This window comes from Cricetulus griseus, chromosome 8 (assembly GCF_003668045.3).
Source record: "Cricetulus griseus strain 17A/GY chromosome 8, alternate assembly CriGri-PICRH-1.0, whole genome shotgun sequence".
Lineage (NCBI taxonomy): Eukaryota > Metazoa > Chordata > Mammalia > Rodentia > Cricetidae > Cricetulus > Cricetulus griseus.
Window position 1 is genome coordinate 61,918,689 of NC_048601.1, and position 9,674 is coordinate 61,928,362.

General features: G+C 38.7%; 1 pseudogene; it reads right to left on the minus strand.

Moving 5' to 3' along the window:
* Window positions 1–6,038: 6,038 nt before the first annotated feature.
* Window positions 6,039–6,546, minus strand: LOC118239307 (annotated as a pseudogene).
* Between the last annotated feature and the right edge of the window lie 3,128 nt (window positions 6,547–9,674).

Consider the following 9,674-nt stretch of genomic DNA (forward strand, 5'->3'; position numbering starts at 1 on the left):
CTAGACACCCTGAATGTGGGTGTCAGTGCAGAGGCCTTGACAATCTATGGGGCCTCCGGTAGTAGATCAGTATTTAACCCTGGCATACAAATGGACTTTGGGGCACATTCCACATGGAGGGATGCTCTCTCAACCAGGGCACATGGGGGAGGGCCTAGGACCAGTCTTGGATGATAGGACAGATTTTGGGTATCCCCCATAGAGAGCCTCACCCTCCCTGTGGTGCAGAGAAGGGATAGGGTGGTGGGTTGGTTAAGGGCAGAAGAGGAGAGGAGGGAGAGCTATTTAGGTTTGATATGTGAAGCAGGATTGTTTCTAAATTAAATTAAAAATGGGGGGAGAAGTTAAGAAAACTATCTGTGAAAGGAATGGAACTGTTATAGCCATGACTCTGCTGCTTTTCCCAGAGTCTGGTTGCAACTTGAGTGGTATGTGTAAACAATGACCTAGTGATAAAACAGCTTCTTCAGGATACAGGACACCCTCACCATCAGGACAAGCACAAGAAGCTTTTGGTGGATGTATAGGAATGCCATTTTCTATGACTCTTCACTCTCTTTCTGCTGATATCTATCAGTTGCATCTTTGTCTCTCTTTAATCTTGGAAGACAGTTCTGCCTTCTCACATGATAGCCAAGGATGTGGAGGAAGTCTCATTCAGGACACTTTGTTGGATGATAAGAGGAGGATGACAGTTCCTCAACCTAAAACAACAAGCAAGCAAATAATTAAAACTAAGGATATCTGAGGTCTCAATTCTTACCACAACACCTTTAATAATATATGTTCTGAAGCTATTAACACATAGCTATTGAAAACTAAAGGAAAACAATGTCATTGTCTTCTCTGTATATGTGGATTTCCTTAAGTATCCAAGATGTCTAGAATTTTTATCAGGGGGTGACACTGTAAACACATAATGAATGGCTTTACCTTAAAATGAGTTCACCAGAATTAACCTTGGCTATAAAGTCTTCTTTTTCAGCTGTGAATAACTGAGAAAAAACTGAAGAATGAGGTTAAAGGAGGACATGTTGATTTTTTCTCACAGTATCTCAAGTGCCCATACATCATGACACCAGTATATTGTTTCTGGGCTGCTGATGACATAGAGTAAAGTGGTACAGGGTATGCGAAGTAGATCAGCTACTTCAAGACATGATTTCAGAAGTAAGGTTATATAAAAGAATTGCAAAGAGAATCTGGGAATGATTGTATTCATGGAATTGCTGTCACTTATTGAGGGTGGTGATCTTTGGGAATCTAGTCAGTGTTACACGTAAAAGTCATTTCTCAAAAAGGAAAGAAAGAAAATAAGGCAGAAAGCAAGCTCTCCACTTTCAACAGACAATGGGAAATGGTAAACTTTCTCATTTCTAAAAGAATATTTAAGAAATCACAAACATTAACTGAATGAAAGCAAGATCATAAACATAAACAATAAGTAGTTAATCTTGAGGTACTGTGTGTTATAATGCAGCATGTGGTGGGACCATGGCAGATTCCATGGCAGGTGAAGAAGAAACACCCCAGGCAGAAAGGGCTTAAGTGTGAAGTTTTATTGGGGAAAGGGAAGGGAGAATGGGAGGGAAGAGGAGGAGGGGGAGAGATAAAGAGGGAGTTAGGGAGGAAGGGAGGGAGGAAGGAAAGCAGGAAAATTCCTGTCTGTCCCTTCATAGGAAGAGGAAAGAGAGCAGATGTGGGTAGAATTTTCCACTTAAAAGACATTTGCACCTGCATGCAGACCATGTAGTGACATAGCAGCCACAGGATCCTTTAGCCATCAGAGAAATACAAATCAAAATACTGTGAGATACCATCATGCATGTATTAGGTTGGCTAAAATCAAAAACACCAATGGCAGTTTATGCTAGACAGGATGTGGAGAAAGGGAAAAACTTCTCCACTGATATTGGGAGTGCAAACTAGTAAGGCAACTTTGGAAGTTGGTATGCCGGTTCCTAAGGAAAATGGTAATAAGCCTACCTCAAGTCCAGCAATTCCAGTCTTAGGCATATACCCAAAGATGCACATTCATACAACCAGGACATCTGTTCAAGCATGTTCATAGCAGCATTATTTGTAATAGCCAGAACCAGGAAGTAACATAGGTGCCCCTCGGGTTAAGAATGGATAAAGATAATGTGGTACATTTATACAAAGGAGTACTACTCAGCAGAATTAAAATTATGGGATCTTGAAATTCACAGGCAAATGGATGGAACTAGAAGAACCTGTCCTGAGTGAGGTAACTCAGTCACAAAAAGACAAATATGGTATGTACTAACACATATAAGGATATTAGACATAGAGCAAATGATTACCAGCTAGGAAAAGAGAAGGACCTTAATGGAGACATACATGGTCCCCTGGAGAAGAGGAAAGGGACAAGATCTCCTGAGCAAATTGGGAAGACAGGGGAGGAGAAGAGGGAGTTAAAAGAAAGATAAGGAGAAGAAAAGAGGGGAGAGGAGGATATGAGGGAGCAAGAAGCCTGAGTTGGGGGAAGAATAGAGGAGGAGAGTAAGCAAATAGATACCTTAATAGAGGAGACACTATAGGTTTAAAGAAAAATCTGGCAATAGGCAAAAGTACAGACATTTACAAGGATGACCCAAACTAACAATATGAGCAATAGTGGAGAGGCTATCTTAAATACCCTTCTGCTATAGTGAGGTTGATGACTACCTTATATGCTGTTCTAGAGATTTCATCCAGTAGCTGATGTAAGCAGAAGCAGAGACCCACAGCTGGGAAGAACTACTAGAATCCAATTGTAGATAGGGAGGAGTGAAGAACAAAAGGGTCAAGACCAGGTTGGGGAAACCCACAGAAACAGATGATCTGAACAAGGGGAGCTTACATTACCCAGCATATGATTGATCCAGGCCCCTTGAAAGTGTTGCTTGGGAGGACTGGGTATCTATGGGGCCTATGGTAGTAGAACAGTATTTATCACTAGTGTACAAAGAGACATTGGAAGCCCCTTTCCGATAGAGAAATACTCTAATAGCCTAGACACATGGCAGAGTACGTAGGCCCTGCCCCAAATGATGTGACAGACCTTGATGATTCCCATGGAAGGCCTCACCCTTTATATTAAGCAGAAGTGGGATGGGATGGGAGTCACTGCTGGGCATAGGAGGATTGGAGGGAGAGGGAACTGGGATTGATATATGAAATAAGATTCTTATTTAAATTAAATGAGCAAGTAAATTAAAAAAATAAAGAGTTGTTCATGAGTTGAGACACCAGTACAAAACCTAGTCTTCCAAAGCTAGGACACAGGATCCATAAGTTCATTCCTGATGGATTATCATTTTATTTAATCTCTTTATAAATTGGTGTTATATTACAGAGAGTTTATTCTAGAAGAAACAATTAAATAGTCTAAGTTAGTCACATAATGTATACATAAAATGCCTTCTATTAATTGAGGAGATATTTTGCATTGTGGGGTTATTCTACTATCTACAATTCTTTCTATGAAGTTTCAACAAGTGTAAATGATCATGAGCTTTTCTGTTTTCACCACAGAGTCAGGAGAGGAGAGCACATTCTTGGTGACCTGCCAAAACTAAAACAGAAGTGTAAACCTTTAAGCCCATACAGTTTTTTGAAAGTCTCTTAATGTGCTAAACTTGCTTTTTACCATCTGAAGTTCGACTTCTGACTAACTGTTCTTGTTAACTGAAATATACCAACCCAAAACATAATTGCTGTGTTTTAAAGCTCACCCTGAGAAAGACTCATCACTACCCTGGGATCACAAAAACACAGGTTAGTCACTTGCAAGCAAATAAAGAATTCTATTAACTTAAACCTATATACCAGTAATTTTCTCTACTGAATATCCCACATGGCAGGTGGCTCAAAACCATGTGCAACTCCAGCTTCAGGAGATCCAGTGATGTCTACTGGCATCTATGGATTGTTGCACACATGTATTCATAAACAGACACATACATATGTGTGCATAAATTAAAATATAATATATATTGGAAACTAATTCACTTTTAAAAATGGCCCATTCTCCAATTGCATGTTCTTAAATTCTTCATTAAAAAATCAATTGGCAGTCTACTTTTAGGCTACCTAATCTACTCCATTGGTCTATATGTTTCTTTTATGTCAGTATATTACTCTTTTACTATCTAGAGCTTTGCAGTATATTTAAAGATAAGGTACACCATGTCTCGTGGCTAGGTATTTATGCCCAAAATTACTTTGGACAAGCATAGTATTTTGTGATTGCATATAATTTTAGATTGTCTTAACAATTCCCTTGAGTATCGTCTTTGTTATTTTGATAAAAATTTCATTGAATTTGTAAATCCAAAAAATAGTACATACATTTTTGCCAAGATTGATTCCTCTAATCTGTGAACACAAGATGTCTTTTTCTATCTTTATGCTTTAGGATTTTTCTATGAGGGATTTATACTTCTAAAGGTATAGGCATATGTTGGTTGATAAGGCAACTTAACACAAGCTGGGCTCATTCAGGAAAGAATAGCCTAAGCGAAAGATGTGCTTCCATTAGATTGGCCTAAGGACAAGTCCTTTGGATGTTTTCTTGAGTGATGATTGATGTGGGAGGGCCCAGTCTAGGGGAAGTGGTGTGATCTCTGGGCAGATGGTTTTGTAACACTTAAAGAAATAAACCTTAGCAAGCTAGTAACAGTGAGCTTTAAGAAGCAACATTCCTCCATAGACTCTATATACGTGCCTTGCTCCAGTTTCCTTCTTGATTTATTACCCCAACTTCCATCAATAATGGACTATAAATACGACAGGTAAACCAACTAAATCTTTCCTCTCCAAAATGGTTTGTTTCAGCATTTTATTACATGAACAGAAACCATCTAGAACAAGGCATCTTAAACCTTGGTTAGATTTGTTTCTAAGTCTCATTCCTCTAAACTTTCCCTTGCCCCTTTTTTTCTGAATACAATTTTTATTTTTATTTGCTTTTCAGTTTATCACTGTTGGCACTTGGCAATGCTCTGAATGTTTTTGCATATTGATTTTGAATTCTAAAATATGTCTAATTCTCTGACACATGTACCAAATGGTCAGATGAGAGGCTTCTGGATTCTTTTGTTTTGAAAGTCAACATTTATTGTCTCCAGGTCAGAGAATTATACATTTTCCTTAGTCTGATATGTCAAATAAGCTCTTACCCCAAAAATGAAGTTTCTGTTTTTGTTCCTTATGTAACATCAGTTCATTTTAGATGCCCTCTCAGTTATTTTAATGTGTTAATAGACATATTTTGGTTCATCAAAATGTGACGCAAAACCACAATTTTAATATTTCAATGAACACTGGTGCTGTTAATTTAGACTCTGTGAGGTAGAACATTATGATGTTGTAAAAAGATAGTAGAAGCTATTAAAGACATGTCATACAAGTAGCAGGGAGCAAAGGACTGAATCAGATGACATACATCTTCCAATAAGAAACAGCCAATGCAGAAAAATGATCCTCCAACTAAGCCTACAGTTGTACATATCACCAGCTCTCCATGAGGCCTTCATGTAATAAAATAATTAAGGGATTACTCTAATAGTTATGTCATATTTCTCATGATCTGATAATCACCGGAAATGCCCTTAGAGTAATTCTGTAAATGTATTGTCTGCTAATATTTATCTTTCTCTTATTATCTGTAGAGTTGCTCAATAGAGATCTTCCTGAAAATTTGAAGTCAAAGAGGATTTTCACCATTTATCATCCCATGAGGTAAACAATAGGCAACGAGAACTGAGCATCTCCTGTATGTCACATGAAGATTGAAGCATCAACAGTGTGTCCTTGAACTTCTCAGAGAACATGGTTAGGCAATTTATTCTCTCTGTTGTGATAGACGTATACTGAATGCTGGCAGAGGACCACAGAGAGAAGGATTAATAAGCAGATACCTGGGTACTTTCAAGCAAAACTATTTCTTTATATAGAAGCAGTCTGAGCACATAAATACAAAAGGAGAAGCAGCTGGGATAGCATAGACTCCAATTTCTGCTTCCCTCGGTAGTTTATGTCATGGCTTGTATCACTGTTGGAGGAGCACTGTAATGCTGTGGACAATAATAAGTTCCAGCATCTTCAGGTTCCAAGCTGCTGAGGCTTAGAGTGAAACATCTCCCAGATTATTGGCCACACCACTGAACCTTGATGGGACACCAGAATGTAAACTATTTCCATAATAGATCAACAGTGTAGGAGGTTGTTCTGATTTCTGCTGGGACCAAAATAGGTAATAGCTAATGTCCTGAGTGGCCACGCAATTGATAATCACTTTGTCTCCTAGAGATGCTGACAGTAGGGATGGAGATTGTGTTACTTGAATGTCACATCTGGCACCTGACAGTAGAAAAACAAACAAACAAAAAATTACACAATTAACCATGTTTAGTAGGAATTTCCTGATTATTGAAGAAGCATAAGATACACTCTGATGAATAAATTTTCTGTCCTGTACAATTTACCTGACAGTCATAGAGGCAAAATTACCAGGGCTTGAGCAGTAATCTTCATGGCCATGCTGGGTCCTGACTATGACTGAATCCTACAGAGACTGTGAGCATTCATCTATGAATCTGTCAGTTCAGGGGGATTTGTTTGGTCTCATGCAAATCAGCAAAGTCTGTCAGGCCAAAGGACAACTGCAGGGTGCGCTCAGCACATTAGCACAGGAAGTCTCAGTCTACAAGAACCTCTACCAGTCCTGAGAGACACATACTTCCTGCTGAGAAAGCATTCCCCCCAGGGACTGCAGGATACATTTAGTCTAGTGTCCTTTAAATAGAGTGGAGTGGCTTTATCTGGTTTAGTTTAGTTTTCTTTTCTTAATCAATGGATAAAAATCATACATTCCATTCTAAAGTAAGATGAACAAAGAGAGATTTAATTCTTTGGAAATTGCAAGAAAAATAAGTTGAGGCCAAAGGGCTTTCTTTTTTCTTCTTGGGAATATTCTGTGACAGATCATCAGGCCGAATAACGGACTGAAATATGAATTTGACTGAATGGTAGATGCATAGAAGAGAACAAAGGGAAGTCAAACAATATATATACACTTTAACCTGCATTTTAAAGTAAGGAAATATAAAAATACACATTGATAATATAGTTTAATGTCCTATAGGGAAAGGAATAGATACTGAGTGTCATAACTAAATTTTTATCCTCAGGTGAGGGATGTCCTTTATTTTTCAAAGCACTTTTCAGTCAGCCAATTTAAGGTACTTACTTGTTCTCTGCCTTTTGAGTCTCTGGCATGAGTCTTTCTCTAAGAACACTAAATAATTCCCAGAGCAATTTCTCCTACACTCAGAAATGATCATTCATGATCTTTCTTACTCAAGTTCTCCCCTGTCAAAACAGTATTTCTGCAGACTGAGTCAATCCTTGAAATTGCTCTCATCCACAACCTGCAAACACCACATCTAATATCACTTTTATGGCCAGATATTGGTGGCACACCCCTTTAATCACAGAACTAGGCATGCAGAGGCAGGCCGATCTCTTTGAGTTTGAGTTCAACCTGGTCTACAAAGTGAGTGCCAGAATAGGCTATACACACACACACACACACACACACACACACACACACACACACACACACACTGCTTCTAGGTTCACACCAGGGAGTTAGTTTTATATCATCTTCACTCTGAGAGGAGGAAACTTCAATTTGAAATAATTCTCCATAAGATAATGCTGTGTACAATTGTATAGAAAATTTTCTTACTAATTGACCCAGAAAGGTTCAGCTTATTGTTGGTAAGGCCACACCTGGACTTGTAGTCCTGGGTTCTATAAGAAAGCAGGCTGAGTAATACATAAAGAGTAAAGTCTTTAGATGTTTTCTGTATTAGCTCCACCTTCAAAATTTTGCCCTCTTAGATTGCTGTCCTGTCTTCCTGTGATGATGTACAGTAATGTGGAAGCATATGCTAATTATACCTTTTCCTTCCCAACATGGTTTTGGCCATCCTCTGTCATCTCATTAATAATAACTCTAACTAAGATACATCCTGAGAGGAATTTTTTTTTGTTTGGAAATTTAATTTTCTTGTGCTACCTAACAATGAGCTCTGGTGTGTCACCATGATGTAATATAATTAACTTTTCCTATCTTTTATCAATAAGAATTTATCTATCCACTTATCTTTTTATTTAACTTCTCATAGTTTTGCTACATTGTCTTAAATCTTTTTAACAAGAATTTTTTTTTTACTTAATGGGGTTTTGGTACATTAATAATCAATGGGTTTAGGATTCGCCCATGCATCAGCAGGACACTGCAAAATTTCTGCAGCATGATGTTGAGACCCTGGTTACTTTAGCATCATGTCAGAAGATGCATAGAGGAAGATCCACAGAATTCAGGGCTCCCTGTGGCTGCAGCAGAACAGATTCCATAGGGAAAAGGATTTCCTTCTAATTGATGCAGTAGAGTTCAGCTTATTGTAGGTAAGGCCAAACCTGAACTTGTGGTCCTGGGTTCCATAAGAAAATAGGCTGAGGCCAGGCGTTGATGACACACCTTTAATCCCAGCACTCGAAAGGCAGAGGCAGGTGGATCTCTGTGAGTATGAGGCCAGCCTGTTCTCCAAAGTGAGTGCCAGGACAGGCTCCAAAGCTAGCCAGAGAAACCCTGTCTTAAAAAAACAAAAAAGAAAAAAGAAATAAAGCAGGGTGAGTGTGCATAAGGCCTAAAGCCATCCAATTAGGTTTTTATTTAACTTCGCATGATTGTTCTACTTTGGCTTAAACCTTTTAACAAGAAATATATATATATATTTGATCCATTTATATTCAATGAGTTTAGGATTCCCCCATGCATCTGAAAGACAATGCAAATTTTTTGCAATAGGATATAGAGCTGATGTTTACTTTAGCATCAAGTCAGAAGAAGCATGGAGGAAGATCAACAGAGTTCAGGGCTCCCAGGGAAAGCAGCAGAGAAGATTCCATAGTAAAAAGAATTTTAAGAAACTCACACTGTTTTATTTGTCCAGGGGTGTTGTATGTCTGTGGCATTTAACATGATATAGTTTGTACAGTGGCAGTTCTGTGTTCTTGGGAGAAATCTACATCAACTCCAGTTTTTCCAACCAGGTTCATTGGGATCTGATAATGCTGTGGGCTTCCTGCTGTTGACAGTATAAACATGGCAAGCAAATGGACATACAGGGCCTTCATGCTGTAATCTATGTTCTGGTCATCTGGAACAGAGTCTGTACATGAATGTGACATCTGCCATCAGTAAATAAAATACACCCTCACATGGAACACCTGTATTCCTACCATCAGCAGTAACAAGTCTTGAAATTCACAGCAAGTGGTGGTATGAAACACCCTATTATGAAATATCTATGTGGCCCTGGGATGGAGTGGTGCTACTTGGGTGTGCAAGGGAGGGAGGAGTGATCTTTGTTTCTTCACAATTCTGGGAGTCATGACCACATTTCCACATAAGTAGATGCAGTTTGTGCTGAGGAATTATTAATGATCACCCTTGGGTACTGAGCTGGGGTTGAAGCCAGGAGATAGGTATTGACTGTAAACTATCAGAAACAGTTGGATTCCATGGCAGAGTTGAAATCTGCACATTAAAGAGAATTTACCCAAACATCATGGGGAGAGTCTATAACCACAATAAG